This window comes from Marmota monax, unplaced genomic scaffold, assembly GCF_021218885.2.
Source record: "Marmota monax isolate L192 unplaced genomic scaffold, Marmota_monax_Labrador192_F-V1.1 WCK01_AAM20220418_F8-fsc00022, whole genome shotgun sequence".
Classification (NCBI taxonomy): Eukaryota; Metazoa; Chordata; class Mammalia; order Rodentia; family Sciuridae; genus Marmota; species Marmota monax.
Window position 1 is genome coordinate 22,943,571 of NW_026695215.1, and position 21,271 is coordinate 22,964,841.

At 41.6% G+C, this 21,271-nt stretch overlaps 2 non-coding genes across 2 annotated transcripts; both read left to right on the forward strand.

Moving 5' to 3' along the window:
* The first annotated feature begins 3,815 nt into the window (after positions 1-3,815).
* Trnac-gca (transfer RNA cysteine (anticodon GCA)) lies at positions 3,816-3,887 on the forward strand. Its single transcript has one exon. It is a non-coding gene; the product is annotated as a tRNA-Cys (tRNA).
* A 2,269-nt stretch (positions 3,888-6,156) lies between these two features.
* Positions 6,157-6,228, forward strand: Trnac-gca (transfer RNA cysteine (anticodon GCA)). The gene has a single exon. It is a non-coding gene; the product is annotated as a tRNA-Cys (tRNA).
* Positions 6,229-21,271: the final 15,043 nt, after the last annotated feature.

A 21,271-nucleotide genomic window follows, 5' to 3' on the forward strand; every position in this document is an offset into this window, starting at 1 on the left:
CCGAGTCTTGGGTACTGCCAGAAACATTAAACAGCCAACTTTGGATTCCTAATATTTCCCTGGGGAAACACAAGCGCGGACTAGACTAGCCCAATCTGAGGGAGTCATGCAAAATCTAGTAAGTCCCTCCACCTGAGTGAGAGTGAAAGCGGCATCTATGCCATAAGTGCGGACAGATTCTGCCAAGGTTTTAATTATCTTAAAGTCTAAAGGCTCATGATATCTTCCCCTGTTATTGTCCTGAAATACAGGGTATGCAAGTCCCATATCTGTATTAACTGTCCTCCAAACTTGTGCATGAAAAGATCTCCCGGAACCTTGGCTCCCCCCCACATACGGAGGTGGGGCAATCGGCACCATATCTTCTTCTAGATATTTTACCTCCTCCTCCTCAGAGATTTGTTGACCCATGTTAACTCCCTTCCCCTTCTTACAGTAGGCCTGCGTGCCCTGTGTCTCCTTTTTCTTCTTTTTCATTTTTATCTTATGTAGTTGTTGTAACAATATATCAAGGTCCTCAGAACTCTCTGAGTCGCTTGTGTTCTCAGGCGTTTTTAATTCGGTCAAGTCTGGGTAGAGCCTTCTCCTATTTTTATCTTCAGGCTCTTTTGCCTTCTCACTACTGTTACTTTTAATACTCTCTGCCACTTCACTACATGATCCTTCAGATTTTTCCTCATGCAGTTGCTCAAGAATAGCTTGACCCTCACTCACAGCTTCCTGGCATTTACCATCTGTTATACATCCTCTAACTAACTTCCAAAGTGGTATAATGCCACCCTGCAAGGTACCTTGCTCATGAGTGAAATCTAGATCTTTCCCTAATTTGTCCCAGCTGGGAACCATAAGACTCCCTGAAAAAGCAAACCAAGGAGCCGCTATATCAGCTTCTCTTAAAAACATCTGCAAAGTACTCTGCTTTATCTTAAGTCCTTTTGAATGTAACAACCCATCTAGGGCCAACAAAATTGGGCTTGAAGAAGCAACACCCATAATGTTTTTAGAGCTATAAAGAAAGTGAAAGTACAAAAGTCCCCGCTCTCTTCCTTTTACATGGGAGCGTTCCATTCTATGAATTCCTTGCTCTCTTCCTTTTACAGGGGAGCATCCCTGTCGTCACAACAACAAAAGAAGCACAAAAAACAAAAGCGAAATGACACAACAAAAGAAACACAGAAAACAAAAGCGAAAGTAGAAGCGAAAGTACACAGTGCAGCTGCAATAAAATGTAATGCTCTCTCTTTGTTTACAGAGGAGCTGCCCCGCTTTGGTCGCGGATCCCACTTACCTGGGACTAACCCCGCTTTGATCATGGATCCCACTTACCTGGGACTAACCGGTGCACCACCCCTGACTGCTGAAAGTTCTGGTTCCCGGGTTTCGGCACCACTTGTCGCGACCCCTTGCCTGCAAGGAAGACGCAACTCGGGAATCTTCTTTCAGCAGTTTATTCAGGCCCTGGATAGTTCTTCTTCTCTCTCTCGGATGCCCCTCCCAGCCTTAATAAAGCATCCCAAGCCCCAATGCAAAGCTGCCACGTGGAGCTTTCTCACAGGGTGGTGAAAAATCATGTGCCAACTTTCCCAGATAAGAAGTTGTTTGTCACAGACCACAGCGGAGCCAGCGTCATCTTGTAATGGCGACCATAGTCTGCAGAAACGGCAGAAGCGGCTCACCACATAGAAGCACCCTTGGCAACTTGTAAGTGCAATGTGAAATAAATATAATATAAATATATTGTAACAGTTATGGATTTGTTTTGATGTGCAACAGAAAGAAACACAACTGGCATAATTTCAAGGATATTTTTGCTTAGCAGGAGGCTAATTTTAAAACAGTGAGTTGATTTCAAAATAAATAATAAGTAAATACCAGTTTAGGGAGGTAAAAAAATCGTGATAACATAGAGTGGTTAAAAATCAGAAATTCTGTAGATGAGAAAAAATAAGGCCATATCTAGGATGATATTTAGTCAGTTTTGTTTTTTGTCCCTGTGAGTGACCAAAGGACAGAGAAAAAAGTTAACATACAAGAAGAGGAAAAGTTTATATGGCGCTCACAGTTTCAGAGTTCTCAATCCATAGACAGCCAACACCATTGTTCTGAGCCCAAGGTGAGGCAGACATCATGGTGGAAGGGTTTGGTGGAGAAAAGCAACACAGGACACGGCAACAAGAAAGAGATAGAGACCTCCATTAACCAGGGACAAAATATAAACCCCAAAGTTACATCCTCAGTGACCTACCTCCTTCAGGCACACCTACCTGCTTACTGGTACCACCCTGTTAATCCATGTCAGTGGATTCATCTACTGATTGTAATACAATCTTTTCACCTCTGAAGTTCTTACTTTATCTCACTCATGAACTTTTGGGGGACACCTCATATCTAAACCACCTAGTTCAAATCCAGGTGCCCCACTTTTCTGAGGGATTTCCTACATCTTCAGATGCAAGATATTTACTCCTAAAACTTGGGGCATCCCCAGAAAATCACTGGGGTTGGTGACCCTGTCCATAACTATAGTCTGATATTAATCCCACACACATTTTCTGAATACCCACATTCTTCCAGGCAGGAACCGTAGGACCCTCAGGTAGAGTGGACCCCAGTTTGGATCCTGCCCCTGATATGCCTGTGATTTTAAGTGAGCCTCTCAGCCTCTCTTAGTCTGTGGAAGAAATGGTTGGAATAAGTGCAGTCTGAATCCCTTCCAGCACTGTGGTTCTGGGGTATGAAGCACACAGTACATCTGTTACTGCTAAAATCTCAACTCCCACTAATGTCCAGGGTGAGAAAAGAACAATGAGAAAAGTGGGCTTTGTGGTTCTCAGCTCTGAGGCAGAGGAGTGAAAGAATGGAATGTAGTCACTCCTCTCTCCTAGGCATCCAGCAAACCCCAACCTTGACACAAAGTGACCACCCCAAACTCAGGGTCCTTTGGAAAAGCCTAACTAAGGTATGTGGTGTGAGAAATTGGCAGGAAGACAGACTTCCCAAGAGGCTCCCAAATACAAGATTTCCCATATGAAACACCCACACAGTTTATTAGGGTGAAACATGTTTATGAGGTCAAGAAATGCAGGTTGTAATAATTACGGCTGTGTTTGGAAGTTGAAGAGGAGTAGGACTGGGGTCAATAATTTACTTATTTGATTAAGAGGCTCTCGTCTGGAGCCTTGGTTCTCTTCATCAAAATGACCTCTCGGGGTTGACAACATTCCAAGTTCCAGGCAAGTTCTGTTACGCTGGAGTCTAGCTCACTGATCATCTGTTTTTTATCTGACTAAAATCATCTTACATTGATGGCTTGGAAAAACTATCTCGCACAAATTGTTATTTAGACATATTTTTTCCCCCAGAGTCAATTTAATGCAACAAATATCTACTGAGTGCCAGTTATGAGCTCAGTTCTGTGAGGTCATGAAGAGGAATGGGAATCTCAGTTGCTAGGAGACTTGGCTAAGGAAAGCATGACAGGAATCCAATCATCCACATTAGACTGATGTTGCCATTTGGAGAGAGCCTGATGATTTCTGCCTAGAGCTGAGGCTTGCTGAGTGCAAAATATGGTGGACAGGAATAAGACTTTGGGTCCTGGCAAGTCCAAGGAGAATTTTTTGGGGGTCTGAGAGCTTAGTTCTTAAGAATTCCATCTTTTATTTTTTTTCTCACTATAAACGTCTTCTAAGACTTGTAATACCCAGATTCCCTCCAGGCAACCTTCTCTAATTATAGCTCCCCTGAGTCATGGAAGCTTTTAGGAACCAGAATGCCGAGAGACAGATACACTCTAAAAACAAATCTGTTTCACCGGGGGTATAGCTCAGGGGTAGAGCATTTGACTGCAGATCAAGAGGTCCCTGGTTCAAATCCAGGTGCCCCCTGTGCGTTCTTGTTTTTGCTTTAGAAGAATATGGATTGACTCACTTTATATATTATCTTCTGTGCTCATGGCTAATTGAATAATGGTGTCCCTTGCATTCTTAAGTATATGACAAGCACCAGTGTGGACTCCTTACATTAATTATCCCCTTCATTTCTCACTCAAATTTTACAAGATACATACTGTCAGTATTTCCATTTTACATGGGGAGCCTGAGACTCAAAAGATGCTTCCTGCTCAAAGGTCAAAAAGCTATAAATGGAAGATTCAGAATTTGAACTCAGATCACATGCTCTCAGTAACTTTAATATTGCTACTTATACTCTTCTAATGTTAAGAGCTTTGTAACAGAAGGCTACTAAACAGTGTTCTCAAGGTCCTAGGATTGCTTCATCCAGTTTTAGAACTTTCTGGCTGCAAGGAGATCCCAGCAACTTAGTGACCGTGCCCACATTTTGCAGGCACACTTTGCAGAGCATTTCTAGGGGTAAACATGAACTGGCCTGAGGTTTTAAGGAACTGGACACTTTTTTCTCTCTCTGGAGTTTGAGAAATTTTGGTTACCTTCCATGCCCCAAGTTCCCCCACATTGGGCACAGGGCTCAGGGTCTGGTCCTTGTTTTGGGTGTCACTCTCATGCACAGCCCAGGCTCCACTGAGTCTTTAAGTCAGTTTGAATAACACACATTGAGCATCTACTATGTGCTAGAACCAGGCAAAGTATGAACCCAGAAGTGAACAGAAACTGCCCCAGGCCTCCATCTGCTCCCGATCGGATGTAGCATGTGCAATAAGAAAGCAGAGGGAAGAGGGAATAACTGTGCCAGGTTCAGTACAGCAGAGAAGGCAGTGATTGCTTCTGTCTAGAGGAGGGTACGTTATGGCAGGCTTCAGAGAGTAACTGATGGCCAATCGAGTTTTCACAGATGGCAAGTGGAGGTGGGGGTGGTGGAAGGGTGGTTGCAGTTCTAGGCAGAAGAAACAGCAGGGGCAGAGCTGGAGCCAGATGGATGCAGCTGGAAGGAGCTAGGGTACAGAGTGCCATGTGGGAGAATCAGAAGATGATGCTGAAGAGACAGGTAGACATGGCCTGAGAAGGATTTTGCCTGTGTCCTGAGAGAATTGGAGTTGGTTGTGAAGGCGTTTATAAGGGAGGGATCTGAATAATTTTCACATTGGCTGCTCTGGGAGCAGAGGAGGTGGGATGTGGGGGTGGAGGCTGGGAGGCTGTTTAGGAGATGGAGGCTGTCACGGTGCAGCAGTGAGGATAGACTCAAGCTGTGTCAGAATGGATGTCAGTAGCATTCTGGGATTAACTGGGGCTGGGGAAAAGAGATGCGAGGAGCCTAGAGTTGCCTCAAGTGTTTTGTCCTCGATGACCAATGACCAAATACACAGTGGTGTCGCCAATCAAGGTAGGGAGGGAGGCATCAGATGGTTAAGCTGGGAGTAGCTGTCTGGGTCCTCAGAGAGCGCATGAACCCCAGCACAGGCTGCTGTTGACCCCCTGGCCCCACGGTGGCTGACAGGTCTTGGCGTGGAGAATTTGTCACAGCGGTAGAAATTTCCTGGACCTTCTTTCTCCATCTTAGAACTACACAAGGTTAAGAGTTCTCAGATTGGAACTCAAGGGAACAGGAACCAGAAGAGACTTGGAGTTTATTGTGAAGGGATTTACAAAGGGGTTGATCTGTACAGTGAATTTTGGACTTTTGGAACATCTAAGGGGGTTTTATTGTTTGTTTTTGATTTTAACTGTAAAATGAGTCTGTTGACCTTGGGTGAAACCCCTTTGAAAATCTGATGAAAACATGCATCAATACCATAATATACATAAACACACACATACAAATACATGGTGTACAAATACATGCACATATACCGTATTTGCCTATAATTTCAGAGGCAAACCATGAGTTTCTGAAGGACTTTGTGGATACCCATTTATGTCCCCTACTTGTCCAAGACTTGCTGGTGACTCTCAATGCTCAAAACATTCATTGATTTGCCCAGAGATCAATAGGCAGTTGGGAGTATGTATTAAAAGCTAGAAAATCATACTGAGAAGGTAGCACTGAGCTTTAGGCACTGGAGAAAAAAAAAAAAAAAGCATGTGTGCTCTGAGGAGAAGAAGAGATGGTGTGGCTAGAGGAGAACTGAGGATGATTTGAAGTCCTAGAGGAATCTCAGACACAAAGGTATTTATGAGGTGTGATGTAAGTAGGTCACGAAAATGGAATAAATGTTTATATGAAGCTCCTCACTGTCATGGGGGTATAGCTCAGTGGTAGAGCATTTGACTGCAGATCAAGAGGTCCCTGGTTCAAATCCAGGTGCCCCCTAGAGGAGACTTTTGCTTCTCTTGGCAGCTTCATTAAAAGTCCTGGACTAAATTAAGGCAAGCTAGGTGTCTCGGGCCCAAAATGTAAGGAGGCTTTTACTCCAAGGCTCATGCAAAACCTTAGGCTCATTTGTCTCCTCATGGTAGAGCTGCTGGCTCACATAAATTCACCCTTCTCTAGCATGCGCTTGGACACAGCCACAGACAGACAGATATACAGACAGACACACACACACACTTTCTTATGCATAGCTTTGTTTCTCCTTTTCTGTATATTCTGTCTTCTTAATTAGACCGTTTTCATCTCCCTTTCTTCTTCTATTTCATACTTTCCAGAAAAGGTTATAAATTTCAGATTTATCAAGGAGTTGTAAAGATAGCCTTCCTGCACCTTCCCCTAGCATTGGCCTCTTACAATAACCTTTCAAACTATGAAATAAACACTGGTGCAATACTGTTAATGAAGCCACAGATTTTTATTCGGATTTCACTAATTTATTTTTATGATAATGCCTTTCTTCTCTTTTTTTCCTGTCCTAGGATCCAATCCGGGATATTATGTTGTATATAGTTCTTTTTTTTTTTTTTCTTCAGGGTCGAGGACTGAACTCAGGACCTTGTGCATGCTAAGCAAGTGCTCTGTCCCTGAGCTAAATCCCCAAGTCCTGCATTTAGTTTTAATCTGTCTTTAGTTCTTTGCAAACTCTGACAGTTTATTAGTCTTTAGCCCTTCCTTCCTTCCCTCCTTCCTGTTTGTCTCCTTCCCTTCATCTCTTTCTTATAACATTAACATCTTTGAAATGTCCCAGTCAAGTATTTTGCAGACTGTCCCTTACCCCTTGGGTTTTTTGGTATTTTCTCATGATTGAACAGGACTTATGACCTACGTGTTTGTGTATGAGTGTGTGTGTGTGTGTGTGTTGCTGGTGATTGAAACCAGGGGTGTTCTACCTCTGAACTACATCCCCAGTCATTGTAATTTTTTGAGTCAGGGTCTTGCTAAGTTGCTGAGGCTGGCCTCAATCTTGTGATCCTCTTGCCACAGCCTCATGAGTCTCTGAGATGACAGGCATGCACTATGGTAATGAATTTTTAGGAAAAATATTACAAGGGTGAAGTGCCCTCTTCACTGTATCCTAGGAATAGAAGGCAAACACTGAAACAATTTAAGGATCTACAAGGTTGGTAAAACTTTTAAGTATCCAGTGTCTGGGACATGTCAGGAAATAGATCTTAAAGTGACAGCCACAGGGCTATACTTCAAGCCCCCGCCACATGGAATGAGACACATCGCTTGCTGGACATCTTTAGATTTCGGTATCGATGTGTTTTGACATGCTTCTCTAGCACATTTCCTAGATAATAATTACCATAATATTGTAGCTCTTAGTGGGTCCCAGAGGAAGAAAAGCGTCTATAGTACATGCAGGTTATAGTGAAAGCTGGTCCCCCACTTGGGTATTGACTTAGCACTGGAGGTATCTGTGTTTAAAAGCCAAGAAGAGAATGAGGGGGATGGCCTTACTGGAGAGATATTGGTCAAAGGTTACAAAATTTCAGCTACACAGGAATAAGTTCAAGAGATTGTTGTAAACCTGGTACCTGTAATTAGTAACAATGTATTATATACTAGAAAATTGCTAATAGATTTTCAAACACACACACACACACACACACACACACACACACAAGTATGTATGGATTGAATCTGGAATGTTCTCCAAAGTCTCCATGTGTCAAAGACTTGGTCCCCAGTGCTGCAGTGGTCAGAGGTGGGATTTTGGGAAGTGATTGGATCACGAGGGCTTTAACCTCATCAGTGGATTAATCCATTGACAGATTCATAATTGGATGGCCTTACTTGAGAGGGGGTGGAAACTAGGAGGTGGGGCCAAGTTGGAGAAGTGTGTCATTGTGGGCATGATTTGGGGGCACAGTCTGGAAGGGAATTTCTTGTCTCTAGCCCCTGCTCTCTGTAATCTCTGCTTCCTGACCATCCTGAGTTTAGCAGCTTTGCTCCATCATGCTCTTTCCTCATGATGGTCTTTCTACCTCAACTCAGGCAATGGAGCTGGCTGACTTCGGACTGAGACCTCTGAAATTGAGCCAAAATAAATCTTTCCTCCTTTAAGTTGTTTATCTCAGATAATTCATGGTGACACCAAAATGCTGACTAACGCAGTGGGGTAACACATAGGTTTAATTGGCTTGATTTAGCCATTCCACATATATCCATTTTTAAAAACATCATGTTGTAAACTGTAAATATATATATATATATATATATATATATATATATATATATATATATATATATATAACTTTTATTTGTCAATTAAAAATATAAGAAGAATGTACTTGTGGAAACTTCAATTTTGCTAATTCACATTTTATCTATTTCCATAGCACATTGATTTTACCTGCCCTTGATCAGTTATCACATGGTTTACTGCAATTTTTGTAGGTATGTGCATTAATCAGGATAAGTTTTGTTTTGTTGGATCAATAATCCTGAAATCTCTGTAGCTGAATGCAGCAGATATTTATATTTTATTCTTGCAAGTTCTGATGCATCTGGTGGTTCTTGTCCCTCTTATAGCTTTCCTATCTGGAAAATGGGGCTTCTAAGGTCATTATTCCAGGGATGGAGAGAGTTGGAGCTGTCACACCAGTTCATAGCTGTCTTAGCCCAGGATTGACACATATCACCTTTGCTCACAGTTCATTGGACAGAGCTGGTCACATGGTCCCAACTTGATGGCAGTGGAGGTAATAGAAAGTTAGGACAGCATCTGGACCCTTTGTGAGTACTAAGTTTTGCTACCATGACATATTTTATCCATTTCAATATAGGCCCTAGATAATGACAGTTCTTTTCTTTTTTCTTTTGGGTACCAGGGATTAAACTCAGGGGCACTCTACCACTGAGCTGCATCCCCAGCCCTATTTTTTTTGTATTTTATTTAGAGACAGTGTTTCACTGAGTTGCTTACTGCCTCACTTTTGCTGAGGCTGGCTTTGAATTTGCGATTCTCCTGCCTCAGTCTCCTAAGCCACTGGGATTACAGGCCTGCGCCACTGTACCCGGAAATTCTTTTCTTTTTTTAGATGGGGGTCTTACTATGTTGTCCAAGCTAGTCTGGGATTCCTGGGCTCAAGGGATCCTTCTACCTTAGTCTCAAGTCAGTGGGACTATAGGCACATGCCATCACACTTGACTTGATAGTGGCAACTCTTTCAAAGTCTTCTTATCATCAGCAACTGGTAGGGCTACTTGAATGAATGAATAAATACGTGATTCAAGCTGTATAAACAACAACAAAAAAATTTGGTACTGGGAATTGAACTCAGGGGCACTCGACCACTGAGCCACATCCCCAGCCCTATTTTGTATTTTGTTTAGAGACAGGGTCTCACTGAGTTGCTTAGTGTCTCGTTTTTTGCTGAGGCTGGCTTTGAACTTGTGAGCCTCCTGCCTCAGCCTCCCGAGCTGCTGGAATTACAGGTGTGTGCCACCATGCCTGGCTAGCAAAATGTATTTTAAAATTACTTGGAGACTAATTTTATTATAAGACAAAAATGTGTTAGACTTCTCACAGTTAGAAAACAACTTATTGCTGCTGTTCTAAACAACCTCTTAAAAGATTTAACCTTTTATTTAGGAAATACCCTTGTCTGTCAGATAAAACATTGTTTGTTGTTAATTTCCATAGTGCTGAGGGTGGAACCCAGGGCTTGTGCCTTCGAGGCAAGCACTCTACCACAGAGATGCCTTTCCAGCCCTCATTTATTCATTTATTCTTTACTTTGAGAAAAAAAATGCTCTGCTTCCCTTTCTAAAATGTCCCACTTGATGGCTTAGCACTATAAATTAAAAATATCTTTGTTATGCAAAACTTCAAACATATATCAAAGAATATAGGAGAAAATTAAAATTTGGCTGGATCATCATTACTCTTTTAAAAAGATTGCTGTCTGTTAGAAATGTAATTATGACCATATAAGTGAATGTGTGTTTTATGTGTATACCTAAGGATTAAACAAAAGTTGGAATATATGTATTAGGCATGTCTTAGGTAGCACCGCCAATCCTTTGGGCCTCGACTATTTCTGAGGCCTTTGGTTTTTTGTTTTTGTTTTTAAATCCGGGCTGCCACTGGGTTAACCAAATATGTATGGGTTCTACCATTCTACCAACTTCACGCAGGCAAAACACTATGGTCCCTGACCTTATGATGCCTCCCCTCCCACTTTGGGCTTCCCTCTTGCTTTTCCGTGTGAGAGATCATGAGACCCACTTGATGTCTCACAGTGGAATCTGGAAGTGTCGAGCAGTTCATGCACCATAGAGGAAACCTTTCCCAATGAGATACAGAACTCTTCCCCCAGGTTCTGTTATGCAGTAGTGCATACATCCTCTTAAAAGACGGCTTTACGAAATCAAGCAATGAGTTGCACTCTTCCCAAAGGGTGGTCAACTTGGCAATCTACCCTTGAGCTGACTTAACTTTCTTTTTCTGCCTCACTTTCTTCCATCTTACTCTTGCTCCCTGAGATTTCACTCTCTGAAAACATAGCAGTGTACAGGTTTCAGCCTCAGGTGAAGTCTGGGGTACTCAGGTGTGCCAGATGTTACGGATTAGATGCTCTGCCAATTTTTCTCTTCGGCCTTACCTGCAATAGTATATAGTAGCCTGATATCAAATGCCAGCTTCTGCATATCTTTACCTAAAGGTCGTTCTGGCATCCAGAGCCTGTTCTGCACCTGCTCATGGCAAGGTGGAAGTGCTACAGGGCTAATGGCCTATGGGAGGAGTCCTGGAACAATGACTGACAGAAGTTGCTAGCCAAATGACCCAGATTCTTTACTCTTCTGTGAGATAACTCTGCACTGCTGTGCTCTCTAGATTGGCCTCAGAATTCCCCAGTGGAATGAAGTGTGTTTTCCCACAGTAGTAATATGAAGAATGATGCAAACTTTATTAGCACCTTCCCTTTCCCGTCCCATGTCCCCTCTCCTCTGTCAGTGTGTCTAGCACTCACCTCCCACGTGAACTTGTACTTGAATTCTTGATTCCGTCTGCATCTGTGGGAACACAAGTCAAGACATCGGCCTAAGTTATAATTTTGAAAATAGATATAAATCCATTTTTTTTCATTTAACAATATATGCTGTTCATGACATTAAACATTCTAAAGATTTTTCTAAAATACATGAGTTATAAGTGCTGCATGGTATTTGTCATATGGAGTATCAAAATTTATGTAAATAATATGTTGGGCATTTCTGTTGTGGCCAATTTTCCTATCCAGCTGTAATTTACCCAGCATTCAATGGAGCTAGAAAGGCTTTATTCTTTGGGTCAGAGTTACACATTAATAAGCCACAGATGGGTCATTTGTGCTTGTGGTGGGAAGGAAATAATCCGCAGATTTCTCCTGACTTTGATGTCTTTTGAAGGTTGCTATCTAACAGGGGTCCTTGAAGAAAAATCAATGGACTCTCAATTATATTCTACTTTAAAAGAAAATGAATCACACCCAAGCTTCCATTAAACAAGGTACATCTTTTCTTTGAAAATGACAACTAAAAACTCATTATGTAGTACCTGATGGATTTTGTTTGACTGGGGCAAATTGGGCTTCCTGCTTTGACAGGACTGTGGCTCTTTCATTGTAATACAATTAGGAAGACTTACAGTTTTATTCTTTTCCCCTGAAATCATTTGAGGCCAGTTAACTAACTTATCTGAGCTCTGGGTTCTTTTTATGTGTACATTAAGGATAGTATAATTTTTCCCTTACCGTGTCTGATGTCAGAATTAAATATCATGTCAGTAGAGTGCATGGTACATAGTCATTGCCCTATAAATGATAACAATTCTTATCTTACAGTGATTTTCTTGTCCCTGGTGAAAGGAGTAACCTAGAGCAAAAAGTGTGACCTAAGAAATATGAAGGAGGTTAAAGGGGTGGGACACGCAGATGTCTAATTAGACTCCGGGAACATGAATGGTTCTCTGCTCCAAAATGCTTCTTCTAAACCTACAGACTTGGTCCCACACCCCTGCATAATCCTAGCCCTTTTACCCAAGTCCCACCAGTTTCAAGCTCAGTGCTTCTCAAAGTGGATCAGCATTATCAGCATTGCCTGGAAACAGGGTAGAAATGCTAACTGCTAGTCCCCTCATCATTAGACCCACTAAATCAGCCATTCTGGAGGTGGGGCCTAACAGATTGGGCTTTCCAAAGCCTTCCAGAAAATACTGATGCACATTAAAGTTTGAGAACCACGGATCTAACTTGAGCCTTTAACCCAATTTGCCAGACTTTTTCTTACTAAGCCAGCCGCTGGGGTCTTGCCTGACTATGTTGCCCAGGCTGGTCTCAAATTCCTGGGCTGGAGTGATTCTCCCTGCTCAACCTCCTGAGTAGCAGGGACTATGGGTAGGGGACATTTCACCAGCTCCAATTCTGACCTTGATCCTTTATCTTGGGCCCCATTCTAAGACCTTGAAGCCTTCATAGCATACTGTGATTACTACTTGTTTCTTGGTGTCTGTGGTAGCTCCAGACCACTCAACTTAGGGCCATTTAGCCCCTGGAACTTCACTCTTTCTGAAGCCAGACTAGAATATCGATATTGCTACTAGGTTGTGACCCTTCATGTTGGTTGGTTCATTTTCCAGCCCAACTTCTAGGCTTAGTCCTGCCCCAGATTCTGCAGCAAGTCACTTGAAGCAAGGGAACTTTTCAATTATGAGACGGAGTCAATTTCCTGTCATGTTTTCTGTGACCTGCAAACAAAAGATTCACAGCTGATGTGTCCTGACACTCTAAACCCTCACATCAGATCTCCAGTTGGTCCTTCTGCCCTCCTATGAGCCAGCTTTGCCTCACTGTGACCTGAGGTAAAAACAACCTCTAAGGAGGAAAGACTTGGCTCTTGGTTGCAGGCCATGGTTGCATGGCCCCCTTGCTTTGGGCCTGTGGTGGATACCGCTCATCGTGGTGGGAGCACATGGTAGAGGAGGCCCCTTCACCTCCTGGTGGCTGAGAAGAGAACAGAGAGAAGGGATGTGGGTCTCAATATTTCCTTCCAGGGAACGCCCCCAGTGACCTCACTTCCTTCCACCAGGCCCCACCTCTCCAGGGTTCCTCCACCTTCTGGTATTGCCAGTCTGGAGACCACAAACCTTTAACACATTGGTCTTTGGGGACACCCACCCAAAAAACTGCAGCCCTGCTGAGCTCTTTAAGTCTCTATGGTGTCACACCACTTACCACCTCAGGGATCGAGGACTAATTAGAATGTTTGTGCAATTCTTTGTTTTTATAAAATGCTGTCAAAAGAGCTTTGTGCATTAATATCTCTTACTCTTGATTCTCCTTTTTTTAAAAAAAAAACTTTCTGCAAAATAAAATTGTTTTTTTCTTTCAAAAAATGATTAATTATCTGGATTCAGTTCTCAAGTATAAACAGCTAAACTAAAAATATCTTTCTCTCTGGTGGGAGTTGGGAGGAGTCAAGGCTGTTCTTTGAACTTTTCTTCCTTGAACTTCCTAATTTTCTTGACTTTGGGGTTTTCAGTACTGGAAAGAAAATGCAATTATGAAGAAAATGTCAACCCCAATGAACTGTTGGCTTACTTGTTTGGAATCGAGGTTTGTCACCAACTGGTAACATTTTGAGAAAAGTTTCTATTGATTTGGGTGAATTAAAAGTATATTTAGTATGGAAGAACTAATCATAAGATACAGATGCCATGAAAGAAAAGGGAGTGAAAATATATTGGAAAGGGAAGAGAGATTGAGGATGTGTAGAAGAGAGAGAAGCCAAATAGATGGAGGTAGAAAATAAACTTGGATCAACCTATCACCCTGGTGTCATAGGTCAGAAAATAGAATATTGGTAGGGGTGCCAGATTTGGCAAGCTAAAATGCAGGACACCCAATTAAATTGTACCTTTAGATAAATAATATTTTTTAGTATACACCATTCAAAAATTGAGGTGAATAGAGAGTCTATATACTGGGAGCAAATTTTTACCCCTCACACATCAGATAGAGCACTAATCTCTAGGGTGTATAAAGAACTCAAAAAGCTAAGCACCAAAAAAAACCTCCCAAAACAAAAAAACAAACAAAAAAACCCCCAAATAACCCAATCAACAAATGAGCCAAGGACATGAACAGACACTTCTCAGAAGAGGATATACAATCAATCAATGAATATATGAAAAAAAGTTCATCATCTCTAGCAATCAGAGAAATGCAAATCAAAACTACTCTTAAGATATCATCTCATCCAGTCAGAATGGCAGCTATTATGAAGAAAAACAACAGTAAGTGTTGGAGAGGATGTGGGGAAAAAGGCACACTCATACATCGCTGGTGGGACTGCAAATTGGTGCAGGCAATTCGGAAAGCAGTATGGAGATTCCTTGGAAAACTGGGAATGGAACCACCATTTGACCCAGCTATTCCTCTCCTCGGTCTATACTCAAAGGACTTAAAAACAGCATACTACAGGGACACAGCCACATCAATGTTTATAGAAGCACAATTCACAATAGCTAAACTGTGAAGCCAATCTAGAAGCCCTTCAGTAGATGAATGGATAAAAAAAAATGTGGCATATATACACAATGGATTATTACTCAGCAATAAAAGAGAATAAAATCATGGCATTTGCAGGTAAATGGATGGTGTTGGAGAAGATAAGACTAAGTGAAGTTAGCCAATCAAAAAAAAAAAAAAAGGCTGAATGTTTTCTCTGATATAAGGAGTGTGACTTATAGTGGGGTAGGGAGGGGGAGCATGGGAGGAACAGATGAACTCTAGATGGAGCGGAGGGGTGGGAGGGAAAGGGAGGGGGCAGGGGATTAGCAAAGATGGTGGAATGTGATGGACATCGTTATCCAAAGTACAAGTATGAAGACAATACTTGTAATTCATGTCACAATTAGATACACTATGTTCCTTTAATTTTTAAATTTTCTTTCCTGTCCCAAAGTGGATGCTGTCTTAGACTGTTTGGGTTGCTATAACAAAGTACCTGAGACTGGGTGACTTATAAACAACAGAAATTTATTGCTCACAGTTCTGGAGGCTGAGAATCCAAGATCAAGGAGCCAGAAGTTTTCATGTCTGATGAGAGCTATTGCTCATAGATGGCACACTCTTGCTGTGGCAGAGAAAGGGAAAATCAGCTCTCTTGGACCTCTTTCATGAGAGCATTAATCTCATTCATTAGGGCTCCACGTTGAAGACTGACTGGCCTTCCAAAGGTCCCATCTCTGAACTCTACCACACTGAGATTTAGGTTTTAACATGTAGATTTTGGGGAGACACAAACACTCAGACCATAGCAAGATTGAAAAGATTCCATTCTTCACTTGTCTTCTCGTAAAATAATAAAATATAAAAACATACCCACCTTTTCCTCCTCATATTATCCCTATAGCTCATGACTTCTTTCTAACTCTGGCACCTGACTAGGCCTCCAGTTGTCTGTTCCGCATTGGGATGGGTTGGTTTGGGCTTTCTCTCAAACTTTCATTCTGTGAAAAATGATCTTTCCTCTCTTTACTCCTAGCTTTATGCATCAGGCAAGTTTATATTTTCTAAGATAATTAGTAGGTCCTCTGATATAACTATTTTAATATTCCTAGGTGTAAGTTTGAAGATGCTGGGAGCAGCATGATAGAATATAAGGGTTCTTAAACTTTAGTGTGCACAGAATCCTCTGGAGGGCTTATTAAAAGACAGGTCCTTAGCTGTACCCCCAGAATTTCCGATTCAGTAAGTTTGGGTCAGGGCTGGAGAATGTGCATTTCTACAAGTTTCCTGATGATGTGTCCAGGAAGTATACCATGAGAACCACTTAATAGAAACATTGTGGTTATATAAACCTGAAGAAGCGTCCCTACTGTGCGACCTTCTGCACACAGTTATGAAGCCTCTCTGATGAGTTTCCTTAACTGCAATCAATGGATGTTCCTTTCTTTTCCTTTTCTAATGACTTGCTACTTTTAGGAGCTCACAGTTCCTACAAAGGGTTTTGTCAGCAGCAAGTCAGGAGAGGTTTTGCTTCTATTTACTCTCAGCATATAGTTGCATCTCTACTGTAGAGTTTTGGTCCAACAAAAATAATGCTGAGCTCAGAGAATTGTACTCATACTCCTGAAGTTGGAGGATGGTGTGGAGATGGCTTTAACTATGAGGCTGATGATCCGTGAAGGGGTTGGATAAGGATGAGAAGGTTTCTACTTGCCAGGTGCTTTATAGTGATTATTTAATTCTTATGATAACCCTCTGAGGGAGGTATACTCATTAAACATGAAAAAACTGGGGCTCAAAGTACAACTTGCCCTCAATTAGATGGTCAATAAGTGGTAACACCAGGATTCTAAGGCAGGATGCAGCCTCCAGAAGAGAAACCTAAAGAAATCCTGGCCACTCAAAGTGTGATTGGAAGATGAGCAGTATTGGGGTCATTCATCTTCACTGAATCAGGCCCATTTTGCCCACCTGGTAGAATACCAATCACTGAAACAAATTTTGCAAAAGAGAAAGAGTTAATTCATGAGGCAACCAATCATGTGGAGATGGGAAAGTCAGCCTGAAATTTGTCTCCTTGAGAATAGAACTTAGGGGCAGTTATGGGATGAAGAAGCAGGGTAGTCTGAGATATGGAAGAAGGTGATTGGAGGCAGGGAAAATGAAGTCATTGGTGATCTGCATATGCTCAGTCAAATCTTTTTTTTTTAAATTTTTTTATTGTTGGTTGTTCAAAACATTACATAGTTCTTGACATATCATATTTCACACTTTGATTCAAGTGGGTTATGAACTCCCATTTTTACCCCGTATACAGATTGCAGAATCACATCAGTTACACATCCATTGATTTACATATTGCCATACTAGTGACTGTCGTGTTCTGCTGCCTTTCCTATCCTCTACTATCCCCCCTCCCCTCCCCTCCCCTCTTCTCTCTCTACCCTCTCTACTGACCTTCATTTCTCCCCCTTGTATTATTTTTCCCTTTCCCCTCACTTCCTCTTGTATGTACTTTTGTATAACCCTGAGGGTCTCCTTCCATTTCCATGCAATTTCCCTTCTCTCTCCCTTTCCCTCCCACCTCTCATCCCTGTTTAATGTTAATCTTCTTCTCCTGCTCTTCGTCCCTACTCTGTTCTTAGTTACTCTCCTTATATCAAAGAAGACATTTGGCATTTGTTTTTTAGGGATTGGCTAGCTTCACTTAGCATAATCTGCTCTAATGCCATCCATTTCCCTGCAAATTCTATGATTTTGTCATTTCTTAATGCAGAGTAATACTCCATTGTGTATAAATGCCACATTTTTTTATCCATTCGTCTATTGAAGGGGATCTAGGTTGGTTCCATAGTCTTGCTATTGTGAATGTGCTGCTATGAACATCGATGCAGCAGTGTCCCTGTAGCATGCTCTTTTTAGGTCTTTAGGGAATAGACCAAGAAGGGGAATAGCTGGGTCAAATGGTGGTTCCATTCCCAGCTTTCCAAGAAATCTCCATACTGCTTTCCAAATTGGCCGCACCAATTTGCAGTCCCACCAGCAATGTACAAGTGTACCCTTTCCCCCACATCCTCGCCAGCACTTGTTGTTGTTTGACTTCATAATGGCTGCCAATCTAACTGGAGTGAGATGGTATCTTAGGGTGGTTTTGATTTGCATTTCTCTGACTGCTAGCGATGGTGAGCATTTTTTCATGTACTTGTTGATTGATTGTATGTCCTCCTCTGAGAAGTGTCTGTTCAGGTCCTTGGCCCGTTTGTTGATTGGGTTATTTGTTATCTTATTGTTTAATTTTTTGAGTTCTTTGTATACTCTAGATATTAGGGCTCTATCTGAAGTGTGAGGAGTAAAGATTTGTTCCCAGGATGTAGGCTCCCTATTTACCTCTCTTATTGTTTCTTTTGCTGAGAAAAAAACTTTTTAGTTTGAGTAAGTCCCATTTGTTGATTCTAGTTATTAACTTTTGTGCTATGGGTGTCCTATTGAGGAATTTGGAGCCCGACCCCACAGTATGTAGATCGTAGCCAACTTTTTCTTCTATCAGACGGCGTGTCTCTGATTTGATATCAAGCTCCTTGATCCATTTTGAATTAACTTTTGTGCATGGCGAGAGAAAGGTGCTCAGTCAAATCTTATCCTTTTAGGATGCATGTTTGAAAAAGGTGGCATGAGTGTGCTCGGAGGGCATTGTTTTGGCTCTGTGATTTCAAAAGGTTTGAGCCACCTACAAGTTCCTGCAAAACAACCTAGGTAACCCTTACCATTGTGACGCATATATCAAAGGTGCTATCTATAGCAAAGCTAATGGGAATATAATGCTTAGCCAGGTGACCTCTAAAATTGGTAATACAAGCAAAACACTAAAAGCAAACTAGAGTGTTTACATCTGGATTTTCCTTGGTTTCAGCAGGAACTTATTAAAAATGCAGAACCTCAGTTTCCACCCTAGACTTCCTGAAGCAGACTCTCTATTTTCACAAGAGCCCCAAAAGTACATAAAAGTTTGAGAAAAACTGCAGCCAAGCCCTACTCTTGAAATGAAGTGAAACTATGGTTTCAGCAGCAGTGGAAACTGATTGAAATATCTTCTTTTTTCAGTTAAAAAATAGAATGTCAAGTGAATGTGACAAGCCTTCATTTGATTAAGTAAATAAAAGTTTAAAAAGCCTCTTCAATTTCACATCTCCAGGTCTAATGAAAGACCACAGTATTTTAAATGGTAGGTACTTGTCTCTAGGGTGCTAAAATATTTGCTGAGTTGGTTATTTATCATCTCTCTCTGTGCTGCAAGTTCCTGTGTGATAAATTATGGAAGAGAGAATTATTAAATAACAGCACTTTCTCTTAGCCTCAGATGCTGGTGTTAGGCATATTCTGGGCACCACAAGCATTGCCTGATGAGTGGAGTGGAGAGAATCTTTTATGATTATTGTGCTTATAAAATATGCTTATTCACAGGAGCACCCCAACCCCCAGGTCCTTTCTAGTTTGGTCCTCTTTTCTAAGCCTCAGAGTGTGTGGTTTTGAGTGAATCAAGGAATGGAATAATTGGATGGAAGTTGGCTAGTCAATTATGTTTCTCATGGGCCACTTGCATTAGAATTACCTAATGCTGATTAAAAATGCAGATCTCTGGACCCACCTGGAAAATTAGGGTCTCTGGCTGAGAGTGATATTCAGAAATTTTATTTTTTAACAAACTTACCGGGAAAGTATTATATAAGCTAATCTTTGTGAATTACCAAACCTTGTAACTCTATGGATGAAGAATGAGAGAGAAGAGAGAGAGAGAGAGAGAGAGAGAGAGAGAGAGAGAGAGAGAGAGAGAGAATAATACAGTAAATTGGCTAAAATTATACTGTGCCATGTACAGTTACATTTTCCATGTATTTATGTCTGCATCTGGTGGCTGGCATAGATGTCTGTCTCTTCAGGAGTGCCTTTGGATCTTTTAGTAATCTATTAGTAGTTAATAAATGCAGGGCTAGCTGATCATGATTGGTTGAATGTGAGATCAGAAAGTAAGTGGTAAGTAAACAATATCTAAACTTGGAAACATCTTTTATGTAATATTAAGTGACCCTCTGTCACCAGGCATGCCAAATCCACAGGATTTACCTAGAATTTACTCAGCTAGCTGGCTTGAAAGATTGGGCATTAGTGCCAAGAACAGCCAGCAGGGGGCAGCAGAGAGCCGCCAACGACTCCTGGAGGCCAGGTGAACCAAGGTTATCAATTAGGAGGAGGTTGGATCAGCAGCCAAGAGCTGGCTACCCTGGGAGTGTCTCCTAAGGACAAGTCTAACCCGGATAGGCGGAAACGGACCTAAATGAGGAGAACGGAATCTGAAGCAGAGGCAATTACCTTTCATGAGAAAAGGACCAGGCTAGCGGGTGGAAAAAAAGAACTGAAGTCAGGAGGGCATCCTGGTGAGTCAGGCTCAGGGGTGAGCTGCAGTGCGTCAGAATGGGATCCTCAGGAAGCAAAGGAGCTATCAGGGAGCACCAGCCTCTACTGAGGTAGTTATCCTGACTCAGTATCCTAGGGGATCATTGCCCTTGGTAAGATCAGGAAACAGTAGGGTTTTCCACAAAGAACTGTATCAGCAAAACTATAATTAAATTAATTATGATTATTAAAAAGGTTGGAATCTGATCCCTTACTGAAAACCCCTTTGGTATTGAGATCTTGGAATTCTTTTTGGAAAATTCCCTTATATTAAAAAAACAAAAACAAAAACAAAAAAACTCCACAGTTTAAGAAATACAAGACAGTGCATGATTAACTACTGCAATTATGGTGCAATCAATACTTGCTCAAGAAGTTTCAGTGAAAGAGGTGATCAATGAAGGTTTGAGTGTGCAAGGAAGGCTTCTTTAAGGAAGGGAAATTGGTTCTGAGCCTTAATGGATGAGTACGATTTAGGAAAGCCTGAGGACACGTTGGGAGCCCAGCGAGCAGCTCTGCTTGGTTGTGAGGAAGCTGCCCCCATCTGCATCCAGGGTACCTTGAGTATGGAATGGGCTGGGGCATAAATGCACTTGTTTGGCCTTTGATAAATTTAGTTTTGTTTGGATAGTTTCCCACATGTTCTGAAGGAACAGAGTACAGTTTTTTAAAAATTTTTTAAAATTTGTTTTAATTAGTTATGTATGATAGTAGAATGCATTCATGCACTTTGATATATCATACATAGATGGGATATAATTTCTCATTTTTCTGAGGGTACATGTTGCAGAATCATATTGGTCATTTAGTCACATATATACATACAGTAATAATGTCTGTTTCATTCTACTATCTCTTCTATCCTCACATCCCCTCCACTCCCCTCCCACCGCTTTCTCTAATCTGAAGTAACACTATTCTTCTCTAGTTACCCCTGCCTTATTGTGAATTAGCATCCACAATTAGAGAAAACAGGTGCCCTTTGGTTTGTGGGATTGGCTTATTTCGCTTAGCATGATATTCTCCAACTC